The sequence below is a fragment of the Trachypithecus francoisi genome, unplaced genomic scaffold, assembly GCF_009764315.1.
Source record: "Trachypithecus francoisi isolate TF-2019V2 unplaced genomic scaffold, Tfra_2.0 Lachesis_group16, whole genome shotgun sequence".
In the NCBI taxonomy this organism is placed as follows: Eukaryota; Metazoa; Chordata; class Mammalia; order Primates; family Cercopithecidae; genus Trachypithecus; species Trachypithecus francoisi.
In genome coordinates this window covers 51,685,116-51,702,368 of record NW_022681461.1, presented here as the reverse complement: position 1 = coordinate 51,702,368, position 17,253 = coordinate 51,685,116, and the positions used below count along the sequence as shown (strand labels likewise).

The 17,253-nt window shown below is 36.1% G+C and overlaps 1 long non-coding RNA gene across 1 annotated transcript in view; it reads left to right on the top strand.

The window, feature by feature from the left end:
• The window catches only part of LOC117098656, a 91,641-nt gene that overhangs the window by 27,169 nt on the left and 47,219 nt on the right, over window positions 1-17,253 (top strand). The window contains exon 2 of the long non-coding RNA XR_004443521.1: window positions 3,495-3,569. This is a non-coding gene — a long non-coding RNA (uncharacterized LOC117098656). The remainder of the gene's footprint in view (window positions 1-3,494; window positions 3,570-17,253) is intronic.

Below are 17,253 nucleotides of genomic sequence, written 5' to 3'. Positions count from 1 at the left end.
GTCTGAGATGTGGCCAGGGCATCCAGAGTTTAAAAAGTTTCTCAGGTGATTCTAATGTACACCAAATTTGAAAACCACTTTCCATCCACAATCCACATTCCATCCTGGGATGGAATGCTGCTGGAGAGTCAACTACCGTGACCACTAAAATCCTTTAAAATTCCTTAAGCAAAAAGTACTTCTAACTTATATGGGTTCTACAATCAGTTAGAAGGCTTGTAGACTTACCCGAGGAAGAACAACCAGAAAGTGACAGAAATATGTCTTTTTTTTTTTTTTTTTGACTCTTAGATTAGTGTGCTTTGCACATGAGATGCCTACTTCTGTGCCTGGAGTCAGTGTGAAACGGAGGACAAATTACTCGGAAAGCATTGCAGTTTATCCTGGGTGATTCCAACACTGGCTACATTTGAATGATGTCAACTAGAACTTGCTGCAGCCAGTAAGGGGTACCAGTAAAAAGAGTAAATAGATACTACAAAAGGGAGCACATCACAGGATGGAAAATGATAAATTTAAATCATAGAAAATTTTCACTTTTGCTGTGATATACCATGAGATCACCACAAAAACAGCATGCTCTTTGATACGCATTGAGAAAAATTCTTTTAGAAAATCCCTCCTACAAAAATCTCTTCATAATGAAACAGGGCAGAATCTATAAGAGGGAAAAGACTCAGTATAAGGGGGAGAAAAACATTACAATTTTTAAAATAGACTTTAAAATATATACCTTTAAAAAAATAGTCATAGAATTTAGCAAACTGGCTTTTAACCAAAAGAATGACTCTGAGTTATTTACATGCCTGAAATCACCAAATAGATTTTCCTAACTATACATTTACATTATGTTTACAACTTTGGATTTTTCCAGCTTGCATTTGATAACTATTCAAGTTCTCATAAATATAAATCAAAATGCCTTTCTTGGCATTTGCTGGTAAAGATTTTGTTTTGATGTTTGTAATGAAATGTTTGTTATGAAAATGTTGAAAATTCTCCTCTCAGATTGCAAAGGGAAAAGAAAAGATAAAAAGAATTCCTCAAGCTAAAATGATTTCAGCTAAAATGAATTAGGAGCTATGTTTAAAGTTTAACAAATCAGAAGAAAAAGCAATAGGGTAGCTATGAACTAATTCACTAATTAATAAAATCCTTATATTAAATTTAAGAGGCACCTAAATTTAAACTAAAACTTGAATAAAGATTATTTGAAGTCTCCAAATCAAATACTATTATATCCAGGCACGGCGACTCATGCCTGTAATTCCAGCACTTTGAGAGTCCGATGTCAGAGGATGGCTAAAGTTCAGAAGTCTGAGACCACCATGGGAAACAAAGCGAGACTGGGTCTGATGGTGCATGCCTGTAGTCCTGGTTACTCAGGAGGCGGAGGCAGGAGGATTGCTTGAGCCCAGGAGGTTGAGGCTGTAGTGAACTATGATCATGCCACTACACTCCAGCTTGGACACAGAGCAAGACCCTGTCTTAAAAAAATAAATAAATACTATTGTGTAGCTGACATGAATGCTTGACTTTTTGTTAGCTTAAAGAGTAAACACAGGTTGAATATGTGGTTTTGAAAAGATGTTACAAAAATCTCTGAATGATAGCTCCATTCTCAGTCATTAGAGATGATTAAAAATTGATCATAATGGGGGTGTTTTATTCTTTTCAAAATATATGTCCCAGTGCCACTGTCAGAACCAAAAGGCTTGATTGGCAAAGGACATGATTTTCTTATCCTTACATTCTTAAGGTACTCACTGCTTTTGGTGCCACATTGAAAGCATTGTTCCCTGGAGAGAAAATCATCCACACTTGTTACCCTGCCTTATGTTCATTTAACAAGCAACAAATGTTAGTGGAACATCAACAATAAACCAGGAGGTGTACCAGACTCTGGATATTAGATACGCATAATGATCATAGAAAGACAGACCCTACCATTAAGGACTTCTTGTCTAGTGGGAGAAACAATTAAGAAAACCAACTGTAGCAATTGAATGTGTTCCTCAACATAAAAAAGTAAGTGTGGAAACACAGGCAGAGAAAAAGTACCAAATTCAGCCAAGAGCCTGGGGTGGGGATGAAGAATGGAGGATGTAATAATCAATTTTATGTGTCAATTTGACTGGGCTAAGGAATGCCCAGATAGATGATAAAATGTTATTTCTAGGTATGTCTATAGGAGTTTTTCTGGAAGAGATTAACATTCTACTTAGTAAACTAAGTAAAGAAATTATGCCCCCCATGTAGGTGGGCATAATTTCATTCTGTTGTGGGCCCAAATGGAACAAAAAGGTGGAGGAAGGAAGAATTTTCTCTCTTCTTCAGCTAGGATATCCGTCTTCTCTTGTCCTTGGACATTGAAGCTCCTGATTCTCAGGTCTTTGAACTCTAGGACTTACCCTATTACCACTTGTTTCCCCATCTCCTGGTCTAAAGGACTTTAGACTTAGACTGAATTATTCCAATGGCTTTTCTGATTCTCCACCTTGCAGCTCCAGCTTGTGGGATTTCTCAACCTCTATAATCATATGAACCAATTTCCGTAATAAATCTGTCTATATACAGAGATATAGATATATAGATATATTATTGGTTTTGTTACTCTGAAGAACTTTGACTAGTACAGAGGAGTTTATGGAAGATATAATGCCTGCATAGGAATTAGCCAGGCAGAGGAAGAAGAGTTATTTCAGAATCATGAGGAAATATTATGTGTAGAAGAGATAAAAATAGCTAAGTTGGCTCACACCTGTCATCTCAGCACTTTGGCAGGCCGAGGTGGGCAGATCATGAGGTCAGGAGATCGAGACCATCCTGGCTAACATGGTGAAACCCTGTCTCCACTAAAAATACGAAAACTTAGCTAGGCATGGTCATGGGCGCCTGTAGTCCCAGCTACTCAGGAGGCTGAGGCAGGAGAATGGTGTGGACCTGAGAGACGGAGCTTGCAGTGAGCCGAGATCATGACACTGCTCTCCAGCCTGAGTGACAGAGCAAGACTCCGTCTCCAAAAAACAAACAAACAAACAAAAACAAAAAAGAAAAACAACAATAACAACAAAAAACAAAAAACACCAAACAAACAGTAGCTAAGTTTAGCTGCCATATAAGTTTGCAGGTAGGGAACTGGTGAGAGGGCTGAACAAGGTGTTAGACAGGGATCACATCAAAAAGTCTTGTAAGCCACAACATTTTAGCCCATAAATGGTATCCTGACATTTTCCATCAGACTTGAGCAAATTTACCAACTTATGATCGTCAAAGAACCAAATGGTTGGAAAGATGTTATAGTAAAAGGACATATAACCTACTTGAGCAAAATCATAGCAATCTGTTTATATGGAAAGTCAGGCAGAAGTGCTTAATGGACATTTTTTATTGATCGCTTACTTTGTGACAGGTACTATATTAGGTGCCTTGCATACCTAATTTCTAATGTTCACAATAATTCTGCAACTTAAGTATCATTTTTTATTTTGCAGATGAGAAAAGCGAGACTCCAAGAGACTGAAGAGTTTACGTGAATCCTGACTGCTTCTGGTGAAATGGAAAACAGGGTTTGTTAAAATATATCATAAATAAATATTATGAGGTTGTTTTTTGTTCATAATACGTTACTGAGATAAAAAATAATGTGGAAGAATATATTTCCTCCAGCATCAGTGACCAATGTACAGTTCAAATATCTACTGTTCAGCAAATTAGTAAATGAATCACCTTTACTTCTTTTTCTTGCCTAGCCTCCCCCCCCAAAAAAATCATCATTTTAAATGAGGAGGATGTCAGCTTGGGATTGAACTCTGCCCCCTTTCCCACATCACTTAACTGCATGTAGGTCCAGCATCTGCTCACTCTTTGAATTAGCTGATTACAATCAGAATCTTCCAGTCACTACATGGAGCAAATATCTTTGTTGTACAGTCATAACATTGCTTTAATAACATCTCTATAGCAGATGCGTGGACAAGGGACTCAGTGTTTCTCAGGATGTTTCTTACAAGATTATTGTGTTGATTAAATGAGAAAATATGTTTTAAACCCTTAATACTGCCTTTGGAACATAGTAAATCTAGTATACGGCCGCTATTATTGTCGAGAGCCATCAAGACATCTCTTACTTCTACCACCTCCACCCATCCCCACCAACATACATGCACAGAGGTGCCCAGGACTTAGAATTGCATTTTAAAACAGAACCACTCAGTATAGTCATTGAGGTCTCAAGTTGGGAGAGTAAAGGGCTCAATTGCCCTATAGTTTGGATCCATCAAAACAGAGAATCTAATAACTAGACAATAAACTCTCAATGCTTATATAACAGGTAAACCATCCCTCTGATTAAGAAAAGTTGTTTAACTCCAGATTTATTTCCAGATGAGAAATCCACACAAAAAGAGGTTATATAATTTACTCAATGATACACAGCAAGAGGAGGCTGGGATTGAATTCACACTTCTTGATTGCAGGTCATTGGCTAATTTTCCTAAAACACAAACCTGAGATTATTCACTTGCTCAAATTTTCCTTAACTATTACTTACTGAATACAATTCAATATTTTAAAACTGGGATCCAACGCCCTTTATAATCCATTCCTAAGCTCTCTTTCCAGGCTGTCTACCACCATTAGCTCTCCAAGTAACCAGAATCCAGCCAAACACAACTATTGCCATTCTTTGGATAAGCACAGCATTGCGAAACTTTGATTCCTTTACTCATTCAGTTTATTCTGCTTAAGATGTCCTTCCCTTTTCCTCACCTATCAAAATCATACCTGTTTTCCAAGTTCCAGTTCAAATGTGGGAACATCACACACTGTCAGGAGGTGGGGGGCTAGGTGAGGGATAGTATTAGGAGAAACCGGCACAAAGAAAGGATGCCTTCTCTCACCACTCCTATTCAACATAGTATAGGAAGTTCTGGCCAGGGCAATCAGGCAAGAGAAAGAAATAAATGGCATTCAAATAGGAAGAGAGGAAGTCACATTGTCTTGGTTTGCAGATGACCATGATTGTGTATTTAGAAAACCCCATCATCTCAGCCCAAAATCTCCTTAAGCTGTGAGCAACTTCAGCAAAGTCTCAGGATACAAAATCAATGTGCAAAAATTACAAGCATTCCTAGACACCAATAATAGACAAACAGCCAAATCATGAATGAACTCCAATTAATAATTGCTACAAAGAGAATAAAATACCTAGGAGTATAACTTATAAGGGATATGAAGGACCTCTTCAAGGAGAACTACAAACCACTGCTCAGGGAAATAAGAGAGGACACAAACGCAAAAACATTCCATGCTCATGGATAGGAAGAATCCATATTGTGAAAATGGCCATACTGCCCAAAGTAATTTATAGATTCAGACTAAATGCTATAAAGGGCCCATATAGCCAAGACAATCCTAAGCAAAAAGAACAAAGCTGGAGGTATCACACTACCTGACTTCAAACTATACTACAAGGCTACAGTAACCAAAACAGCATGATACTATTACCAAAATAGATACATAGACCAATGGAACAGAACAGAGGCCTCAGAAGTAATGCCACACGTCTAAAACCATCTGATCTTTGACAAACCTGATAAAAACAAGCAATGGGGAAAGGATTCCCTATTAATAAATGGTGCTGGGAAAACTGCTAGCCATATGCAGAAAACAGAAACTGGACCCCTTCCTTACACTTCATACAAAAATTAACTCAAGATGGATTAAATACTTAAATATAAAACACAAAACCATAAAAACCCGAGAAGAAAACCTAGGCAATACCATTCAGGACATAGGCACTGGCAAAGACTTCATGACTAAGATACCAAAAGCAATGGCAACAAAAGCCGAAATTGACAAACGGGATCTAATTAAACTAAAGAGCTTCTGCATGGCAAAATAAACTATCCTCAGAGTGAACAAGCAACCTACAGAATGGGAGAAAATTTTTGCAATCAATCTGTCTGACAAAAGGCTAATCTATAAGGACTTACACAAATTTACAAGAAAAAAACAAACAACCCCATCAAAAAGTGGGCAAAAGAGATGAACAGACACTTCTCAAAATAAGACATTTGTGCAGCCAACAAATATATGAAAAGCAGCTCATCATCACTGGTCATTAGAGAAATGCAAATCAAAACCACAGCGAGATACTATCTCATGCCAGTTAGAATGGCGATCATTAAAATGTCAGGAAACAACAGATGCTGGAGAGGATGATTAGAAATAGGAACACTCTCACACTGTTGGTGAAAGTGTAAATTAGTTCGACCATTATGGAAGGCAGTGTGGTGATTCCTCAAGGATATAGAATCAGAAATACGATTTGACCCAGCAATCCCCTTACTGGGTATATGCCCAAAGGATTATAAATCATTCTACTATAAAGACACATGTACACATATGTTTATTGCAGCATTGTTCACAACAGCAAAGACTTGGAACCAACCCAACTGCCCATCAATGATGGATAAAGAAAATGTGGCACATATATACCATGGAATACTATGCAGCCATAAAAAAGGAGGAGTTCATGTCCTTTGCAGGAACATGGATGAAGGTGGAAACCACCATTCTCGGCAAACTAACACAAGAACAGAAAACCAAACACTGCATGTTCTTACTCATAAGCAGGAGTTAAAGAAATGGACACAGGGAGGGGAACATCACACACTGGGGCCTGTCAGAAGGTGGGGGGCTAGGTGAAGGATAGTATCAGGAGAAATACCTAATGTAGATGACGGGTTGATGGGTGCATCAAACCACCATGGCACATGTATACCTAAGTAACAAACCTGCACATTCTGCTCATGTATCCCAGAACTTAAAGTATAATAAAAAAATTTAAAAAACAAATTATGAAAATTAGAATATCTTTGTATTCTCTCCAACAGAACCAGAGCATGCAGAAATTAGCATTGAAATGGATTTTAATCTATCTGATATGTATTCACTACTTTTTTTTTTTTTTTTTTGAGACAGAGACTCGCTCTGTTGCTCAGGCTAGAGTGCAGTGGCACGATCTTGGCTCACTGCAAGCTCTGCCTCCCGAGTTCACGCTATTCTCCTGCCTCAGCCTCCCAGGTAGCTGGGACTACAAGCGCCCGCCACCATGCCCAGCTAATTTCTTTTGTATTTTTTTTTTTTTTTTAGTAGAGACAGTGTTTCACCGTGTTAGCCAGGATGGTCTCGATCTCCTGACCTCGTGATCTGCCCGCCTCTGCCTCCCAAAGTGCTGGGATTACAGGCATGAGCCACCGCACCCGGCCACTGATATGTATTCACTACTTTCAATAAAGGCAAAAATGGGTGTAGAAAAATAAACAAATTAATAAATTTTCACATTTGACATCTATACTGTTTGTTCTATGTTGAGCTTATTTTCATATACTTAAGTTCCCCTATATATGTCTCTTTCCCCATTTAATTGTAAGCTTCTTATGGTCAGAGACTGTGTTTTAATCATCTCTGCATTCCTATAATCTGAAATAGTTCTACACATTATAGATGATAGAGAAATATCTTTTGAATGAATGAAAGACTGAATGAATGATAACTCAAATTTTCATATGTTTATCTACGATATTGATAAAAGTATGTCATTAAGGAAGGTTTACTTTGTGGAGACTTTTTTCTGTTTTGTCTTACATATTCAAACATCTCAATTATCTCCACCAAACAGTAGAATACTTGGGCTGTCTGCATTCTGGCAAGCAAGATTTGACGGTAGGAAGTTTATTAGGAGTGCTCTGGAGAAAAACACCTGGGAGAAATAAAAGCAGCAGGATTGGTCAGAGGGTAGGTGAACTGCAATTGGGTCACAAAAAAAAAAAACCTCTTTGGGATGGGGGTTGTTCTTCAGAGTTGATGTAAGAGGGCCAGGCCTTTGTACCCAACATGATCAGTCAGTCATGTGATGCATGGTGCATCTAGGAAGGGGAAAAGCCTTGGGGAAGGCAGCTCTTTGACTGAGGTAGCTCCTAGGTAGGAACATAGCTTTGTGCTGTTGGCAACTGGGGGAATGAGTGATTTAGTAATAAAGGGAGAAATCTGTGCAGTGCACCACAGCATCCATCCTCTATACTGGGTGGTCCTTTGCACTGAGTGGTCTACTTGCTTTGTATAATAAGTTTGTCCTATCTGGGAACAGCCCCTCCAGGATTTCTTCAGTCCCTTTTGAAGGCAAAACTGAGAGGAATGTTAGTGGGGCAACCTACAATCCTTGCAGCTGCACAATTTCCCCTAGTGAGTCACAGGGAATGATGGTAAGTAGGACCCCTGCCACTTCCACATCTTCATTCTACCTCTTGCGGATGTAACAGCACAATATACAGGGTATTGATTTGGAGAATATACTACACCCTGAAGGATGGTGCCGCTTCCTTGAAGGGTATCATCTCTAACCTGGAGCCTCAGCTGTGCCTTCTAGAGGACAGTCCTGTGTTCTATCAGGCCAGCTGCTTCTGGGTGGTGCAGTTGTGAGAGGAGCTGATGGGTCCTATGATCACATGCCTACCACCACACCTCCTTTACTAAAAAGTGGGCTTCTTGATCTGATGTTATGTTCAGGATTCAATATCTGGACCAAATACTCTATAAACTTTCAGATACTTGAGCTAGCCAAGGCGTATGCCCACCAGTGACTATAGGTGTGAGCTGAGGAAGGGGCAAGTGCAACAGTGATGGATGACACGTGGTTCTGGGATAAATATTTTTGTCATCTGAAGTTCCCTATTTTCTGAAATTCTTTTTGTTCTCTTCCCATTGAAACTTATATTCCCATGTCCTATTACCTCAGAGTATAGGTCTCAGCTAGTGGTCATGGGAAAAGCAATTTAGCAAAGTGGTATGTACTCACAAATTAATAGCTGTTACTGGAAGCTCCTGGAAATGGTCCCTTTAAATCAAGGTTATCCTTATACATTATATATATATCAAAACATCACTATGTATCCCAAAAATACATACAATTATTAAGTATCAATTTAAAAAATAAAATGAAGTATTAAAAATAAAGGTAGCCTCTAATGATGGTTAATAGATGTTGGAATTCTATTAAGAAATATGCTTTTGATTAGGGAATATGGAGAAAGATATTCTTGTCCCTCAAACCAGATACATATAAAGATATTACAATGTCTGCAAGTACTGGTTTCTCAGCGGGGTTTAATGGTATTACAAAGGAATTCTCACTGTTCCCATGATTCTCTGCCATGGAGAACACATTTTCAATTTTTACTCCCAGTATAAATAGTGAGTATAACAGAAGTTTAACCTATCTGCTTTCTACTGTCTCATTGTCTAACATTAAGATAACTTTGGATTCTTAGAATAGATAATCTTTAGCCATGAAGTAGCATCCTTTTAGTATAATGCTGTATTAAATTTGCAGGTATTTTGTTTAACATTGAGAAAAAATATATGTTCAAGGGCAAGATTGACTTTTAATTATCCTTTCTCATACTGTCCTTTCCAGCTTAGTAATTAAGTTCTACTAAACTCATTGAATGAATTGGGAATTATTCCTTCTTTTTTGATTATATGTAAAAATTTGAATACAATTGGGATTTTCTATTTCTTGAATGTTTGGTAAAACTAACCTAAAATTATTCAGACCTGGTGCTTTCTTCCTAGAAATATTTTAAAATATGAATTCAATTCCTTTAATAATTTGTTTAAATGTATTTTTCTCTTTTTTTGTCTTTTAATTTTTTTATTTTAAATTTTGTGGGTACATAGAAGATGTATATGTTTATGAGGTAAATGAGATATTTTGGTACAGGCATGCAATGAGTGATAACCACATCATAGAAAAGTGGGTATCCACCCCCTCAAGCATTTATCCTTTTTGTTACAAAATCATCCAATTATATCTTTTTTTGTTATTTTAAAATGTGTAATTAAATTATTATTGACTATAGTCCTCCTGTTGTGCTATCAAATACCAGGTGTTATTTATTCTTCCTTACTATTTTTTGTACCCATTAAGTTTTAGCTACTACAAACAGTGCTGCAGCAAACATAGGAGTGTCGATATTTTGTCGATATACTGGTTTCCTTTCTTTTGGATATGTACCCAGCAGTGGGATTACTGAATCATATGGTAGTTCTATTTTTAGTTTTTTTTTTTTGAGGAAACTCCAAACTTTTCTCCACAGTGGTTGTACTAATTTACAGTCCCATCAACAGTGTACGAGGGTTCCTTTTTGTCCATATCCTTGCCAGCATTTGTTATTGGTTCACTTTTGCATATAAGCCATTTTAACTGGGGCAAGATGATGCTCATTGTAGTTTTGATTTGCATTTCTCTGATGATCAATGATATTGAGTACTTTTTGATATGCCTGTTTGCCATTTGTATGTCTTCTTTTGAGAAATGTCTTTTCAAATCTTTTGCCTATTTTAAAATCAGATTGTTAATTTTTTTCCTATAGAGTTGTTCAATTTCCCTATATATTCTAGCTATTAATGCCTGGTCAGATGGCTAGTTTGCAAATATTTTCTCTCATTCTGTGGGTTGTCTCTACACTTTGTGCATTTTTTTGTTTTTGTTTTTGTTGTACAGAAACTTTTTAACTTGATGTGATCCCATTTGTCCATTTTTGCGTTGGTTGCCTGTGCTTGTGGGATATTACTCAAGAAATTTTTGCCCCAACTAATGTCCCAATGTTTTTTGTAGTAAGTTCATAGTTTGAGGTTTTAGGTTTAACTCTCTCATCCATTTTGATTTGATTTTTGTATATGGTGAGAGACAGGGATTTAGTTTCCTTGTTCTGCATATGGATATCCAATTTCCCAGCACCATTTGTTGAAGAGACTGTCTTTTTCTCAATGTATGTTGTTGGAAACTTTGTTGAAAATGAGTTTATTGTAGGTGTGTGGATTTGTTTCTGAGTTCTCTATTCTGTACCATTAGTCTGTGTGTCTCTGTTCATGCCAGTACCATGCTGTTTTGGTTACAATAGTTTTGTAGTATAATTTGAAGTCAGATAATATAATTGTTCCAGTTTTGTTATTTTTACATAGGATAGCTTTGGCTATTCTGGGTCTTTTGTGATTTCATATAAATTTAAGGGTTTTTTTTTTCCTGCAAATAATGTCACTGGTCTTTTGATAGGGATTGCATTGAATCTGTACATTGCTTGGGGTAATATGAACATTGTGACAATATTGAGTCTTCCAATCCATGAACATGGAATATCTTTTGATTTTTTTTGTGTGTCATCTTCAGTTTCATTCATAAGTGTTTCATAGTTTTTATTACGGAGATCTTTCACTTTTTTGGTTAATTCCTAGGTATTACCTTTTTTTTTTCTTTTTCAGATTGTTTATTGTTGGCATATAGAAATGCTATGTTGATTTTGGATCCTGCAACTTTATTGTATTTGTTTATCGGTTCTAATCATTTTTTGGTGGGGTCTTTAGGTTTTGCCGAATATAAGGTCATATCATCTGCAATCTCTTCTTGAGTTCAGTTTTTAATCTAAATTTTCAAATTTCTTGGCATAAACTTGTTCCTGGAAATTTTTTATCCCCCTGGTCTTTTGTGTTAGTAGTTATATCTATTTTTAATATTTAATATGTTTTGCTCTATATTTTTATTTTTTAATTGATATTAACAACATTTTGTCAATGTTATAAATATTTTCCAGTAAAGTTTTGATTTTGTCGATCCAGTAAGTTTTGATTTTGTCAATCCTTTAGCTTTACATCCCACTTACTTTCTGTCCTTTTAAGAATATTTCATGTCATTTCCTTTCTTTCATCTTATTTTGTTTTCTAACATTTTCAATTGTATATTTAGTTCATAGTTACTTAGTTTTTTTCTCAGTAAATATACTTGGAGTTATACATTTTCCTTTAAGTACTGCTGTAGCTGTATCCCATAACTTTTGGTATGTATATTTATCTTATGATTTCTTCTTTAACACAACAGTTGTTTTAAAGTTTTTTTTTTAATTTTTAAACATGAAGCCATAGTTTTTTTTATAAAGAAGTTTATTCATAAATTTAGTCAACATACATAATTAACCTAAAACCTTTAATGGAAGGATAAATTTTTAAACCATTTGGAAGACCATCTCTTAAAAGTGATTTTCTCAGGATGGTAACCAAATGTAACCTAACTGGACACCATGTTAATTGGCAGAGGTTCAATGAGCTGGAACTATGTTCTCCTTCCCCACAGAAAATTTACACAAAGGGTTATTATCATACTAACTCCACATGTAAAATAACTTCAACATTGTTTTCTCTTAGTGAAGGAGAAAAATCTCAACCTAGTTGAGACCAACCACAGCACAAGGAAAAGGTGCACTAACTAGTTAAGAGTATTGATAAAAGGTAATGCTGGTGTGAATGGCTCATATTTTATTATAGAACCCTATAAAAACAATCCCCCAGTTTGTGTTTATTATCAGCTAGGGGTTAGTTAACATGTAGTAGAATAAGGACTTATGTAAGGTATGATATCCACATAGCATTTTACTACTGTGAAAACAAGCATAATTTAGTTAGGAGAAAGGCAACTGGACTCTAAATTTCACACATATTAATGACAATATTAATGACTCTCTATACCGCTTGTAAATATAAAACATTTAATTTAAAACTGTAGACACTATAATACATAAAATGACTATTATAAATGCTCTCCTCCTCCTCCTCCTTCTTCCTTCTCTCCTCCATCCCTCCCTTCCTTCCTTCCCTTCTCTCTCTCTTTCTTTCTTTCTTTCTTTTCTCTTTCCTTTCGTTTTTATCCCTTTCTTTTCTTTCTTCCCTCCCTTTCTCTCCCTTCCTTCCTTCCTTCCTTCCTCCCTCCCTCTCTCCCCCCTTCCTTCCTTCTTCCTTCCTTCCTTCCTTCCTTTCTTCCTTTTTTCCTTTCTTGAAGTTGTAAGTTACACTATGGTTAAGACTTGTATCTTCACCCTGGAAAAAGCCCACATTCTATCACAGCGATATGTGGTCAGACTTAGCAGTCCTGATAGTTAAAATCTTGGATCAAGTCATAAAGTTTTATTGCAAAATAACCTTGTATAATTTATTTATTAATCTATTACCTTAAAACTGCCCAACAAGTCATTAACATACATAAACATGCATCAAAAGATTCCCTGGCTCCTCTGCATGTTAGCAACTCATTACTCCTGAGCATCATTGAGGTCTGTGAATAGTCAGTCACTTTTCACACTCATCTTGAGTGAAAGATGGAGTGACTTCAGTGCAAATGCAACATATGGAAAGCAATTTCTTAGCCAAAAAAAAAAAAAAAAAGTCACAGACTAAACTTAATCAAAGTATTTTACAGAATTTACTACAAAATACCATAAAATTTGCCTTCACTTAAGGTCTCTCCCCAGAGAGAGCTCTCTCCCAGTTCTCTCACCTCTTCCAGAGAGTCAACTGGATAGATGTCTTTGGGCATAATGGTGAATCTCTTAGCATGGATGGCACACAGGTTAGTATCTTCAAACAAACCCACCAGCTACGTTTCACCAGCCTCCTGAAACGCACTAATGGCTGCGCTCCGAAACCTCAAGTCGTTTTGAAATCCTGGGCGATTCCCTCACCCTCCTCTGGAAAGGCAGTTTCTGGATGAGAAGCTCAGTCAGTTTCTGGTAATGACGAAGGGTCTGGCCCTGCAGCGATGCGGTTTCTTCACCCCATTGGTAGAGGTGGCTGTTTTCTTGGCATCTTTAGCAGCCAGCTGTTTACGGAGGTGAAGGTGGAGGGGCTTCCACGAGTGGAACCGAGCAATCGGCTTGGTTCGGACCATTCTCTTTCACACAACCCCTGAGTCAGGCCACTTGTACTGCCCAGGGAGAAGCCGCAGTCGCCCAGCAAAGGAAACGTGCTCCTTCAACGAACGATCAAACCGGTCTGCACATAAATTATTTTTTGTTATTAACTTCTTGTCGAATTCTGTTGGTGTCAGAAAAGTGATCTGTGTGAGACTAATTTTTTAAACTCATTTTTGCTTGCCCTATGGCTACATATGTGATCAATCTCATGTGTGCTTGAAAATAATGAGTTATCAAATTACTGGGTACAAGGCTCTCTCTGTACAAATATCCATTAGACCAAGTTCATTAGTTATGTTGTTCAAATATTTTATATCCTTGCTGACATTTTTGTCTATTTGATGTATCAAATGCTGAAAGAAGTTAATATCTCCCGTTACGATGATGGGTGTTTGGTGCTATATTTCAGTTCGCATAGAATTACTGTATCCTCTTGGTAATTTGAAGCTTTTTATTATTATACAATGGTCCTCTTTAATGATTCTCTTCAGCCTTAAAATCTATTTTATCTTAAAATCTATTTTTGCATATTTGTTTGCTTTTTTTAACCATCTCCTCAATAGAAAGGCTGTCATATAATATACATATATTTATTATATTTATACAATCTTTTTATTATTCCTTACCTTTTTTTAATAGATTTTATTTCTAGAAGAGTTTAAGGTTTATAGAAAATTTCAAAGATAGTATGGAGTTTCCATATACTTCTTTACTCAAGTTCCCCCATTGTGAACATCTTACATTAGTATGGTACATTTGTTACAACTAATGAACCAACACTGATCCATTATTATTAACTGAAATTTATAGTTTATTCAGATTTCCTTAGTTTTTACTTTTTCTGCTCCAGGATCCCATCCTAGATACCACATTCATTTAGTCATCATGTCTCCTTAGGCTCCTACTGGCTGTGACAGTTTCTCAGACTTTCCTTTTTTTTTTTTTTAATTTATGACTTTGACAGTTTTCAGAAGTGCTAGTCCAGTATTTTGTAGTATGCTCCTCTGTTGGAATTGGTTTGATGTTTTTCTCATAATTAGACTTGGGTTATGAGTTTTAGGGAGGAAGATTATAAAGTGCCATTCTCATTATACCATATCAAGGCTACATTCTGTCAACATGGTTATTCTTCTTGACATTGACCTTGATCACCTGGCTGGGATAGCATTTGTCAGGTTTCTCCATTATAATGTTACTCTTTTCTCCCCCTTTCCATAGTGTGCTTTTTGGAAGGAAGTCATTATGCACAGCCCACACTTAAGGAGTGGGGAGTTATGTCACATCTCCTTGCTGGGGTGTATTCACATGACTTACTTGTAATTCTTAGCGAAGGAGATCAGTTCCTTCTCCCCCATTTATTTATTTAATCATTTAGATCATGGATATGTATTTTATACTTTGGGTTATAATCTGGTACTACTTTATTATGTTGCTGAAACTGCTCCAGTTTTGGCTATTGAGAACTTAGTTGGCTTCTGTGCTCCTTTAGAGAGAAAGGGGTGTGTGTGTGTGTGTGTGTGTGTGTGTGTGTGTAAAATTCTTTGGTTTCTGGCACTACAAGATTCTCCAGGATTATCATTTATATTTCTTATCCCAGTCGTAGAACCAGCCATTTATACAAGGATCTCTGGATCCTGTTAGCGGAGAATGGCATTAGAAACCAAATCTGGACACTAGGTATGTTTGCTACTACTGGGTTACCATTGTTTCTAGACCTCTCAGCAGACAGAGCAAAAAAAACATATGTGTGTATATTAGCTGATATATATATATATAATTATTTTTGTGTGTAACCATTTATATCTGTATTAAGCTAACAAAAGTTAGTACTAGTGTCTCCAACCCTATCTTCTGAAAGATTTCTTCACCCTTATCTTTCAGGTTTCTATTTCTTCACTTCTCTTATTGGAATTTTAATTTCTAACAGTGTTTGAAATTATCTGAATGTACCTTAAATATAATGATCCATTCTAATTTAGTGAATGCAATATCTTTATCTGTTTGAAAATATTATTTTCATTTTAATTGTCTTCTTACTGCATAGTCTCTGTTTCTCCGGGTTGCTGAGCCTCTGCTCCCTCTGCCATTTGCTTATTTAATCACTGTATTTTATATGCAATGTTTTCTTCCTGTGTCTCTGGATCCTTGATTATCTACTCATTTTTAAAAGTAAGATATATAATATCTGCCTGGAAGCTCTGAGCATGTGGGTGGAACGTGTCAATTGTGAGCATCACTCTAAAACAGGATATCTTAGCCTTTTTTGTACCACTAATCACTGTGACAGCCTAGTGAAGTCAATGTACCCTTCTTAGAAGTATGCCTTGAACTATACAAAACAGAATACATAGGATTAAAAAGGAACACATTTTATTTAAAATGAAAACAAGTTCTACAAAATACAGTTATTAAAATTTATAAAAAATCAGTGATACATATGTGTATTGGTTACTAGTACAGTAAATAATATATAGTGGCATGTCTGATAACTAATTTCAGTAATGAATGTAAACAATATTTTGAGATATCTGCAACTCTAGAATGTGATAGACATTATTCAGCTTATCTATCACTAGATTTATTTTCTAATATTTTATTTAGGATTTTTGCACATATTTATGAGACAGATCAGCTTGCAATTTTCTTTTTTTGTAATGTTTTTGTCAGATTTCACTATGAAAGTTATTTTGTCTTCAGAAAATTACATAGGATGCATCCTACTTTTTTCTTGTTTTCTGGAATAATTTCTGTGAGGTTAATTTATTTATTACATTTGTGAGATTAGTTTTTAAATAGATAGAAAAATTGAATGGTGAAGTGATTTGGATCTGGAGATTGTTTTGTGTGAGGGTTTTAAATTAGATACTCAATTTCTTCAATAGACAATAGTTTTAATCCTCTAATCCGTGCTTGATTTTTCTGACATGACCAGCCTCTTTCCCAACAGTATCTAAGGGCTTTTCATGAGTCACCCCACTAGTAAACTCAGGTATACTAGTGACATAATAATAAAAAGTTACAAATAACAAAAGACACTCCTATTAGGAGATTCTGAGGACTTTTGAAGCTCTGTGTCAGGAAAGAGAAACCAAAGAAAAAAGACCAGAGAGATTCTTTCTTCTTACACAAGTAGTTAGGGAATTTCTAGGTTTTTTTTTTTTTTTTTTTTTTTTAACATTTCTTATAGCTTTTTTACACTGTATTCTGAGAACATACTGAAAATTATTAAAATTTGTTGAGAAATGTTCTTTGACCTAGAATATGATGGATTTTTATTAATATTCCATATACACTTGAGAAGAATGTATACTCTGCAGTGGTTGGTTGTAATGGTTTAGAAGTGTCAACATGATCAAATTTGTTATTAATTGTTACTTTACAGATTTTTGTGTGGAACCTATACTTGCTCTTGCTATGATTGTGGACTTATCTATTTCTCCTTCCAGTT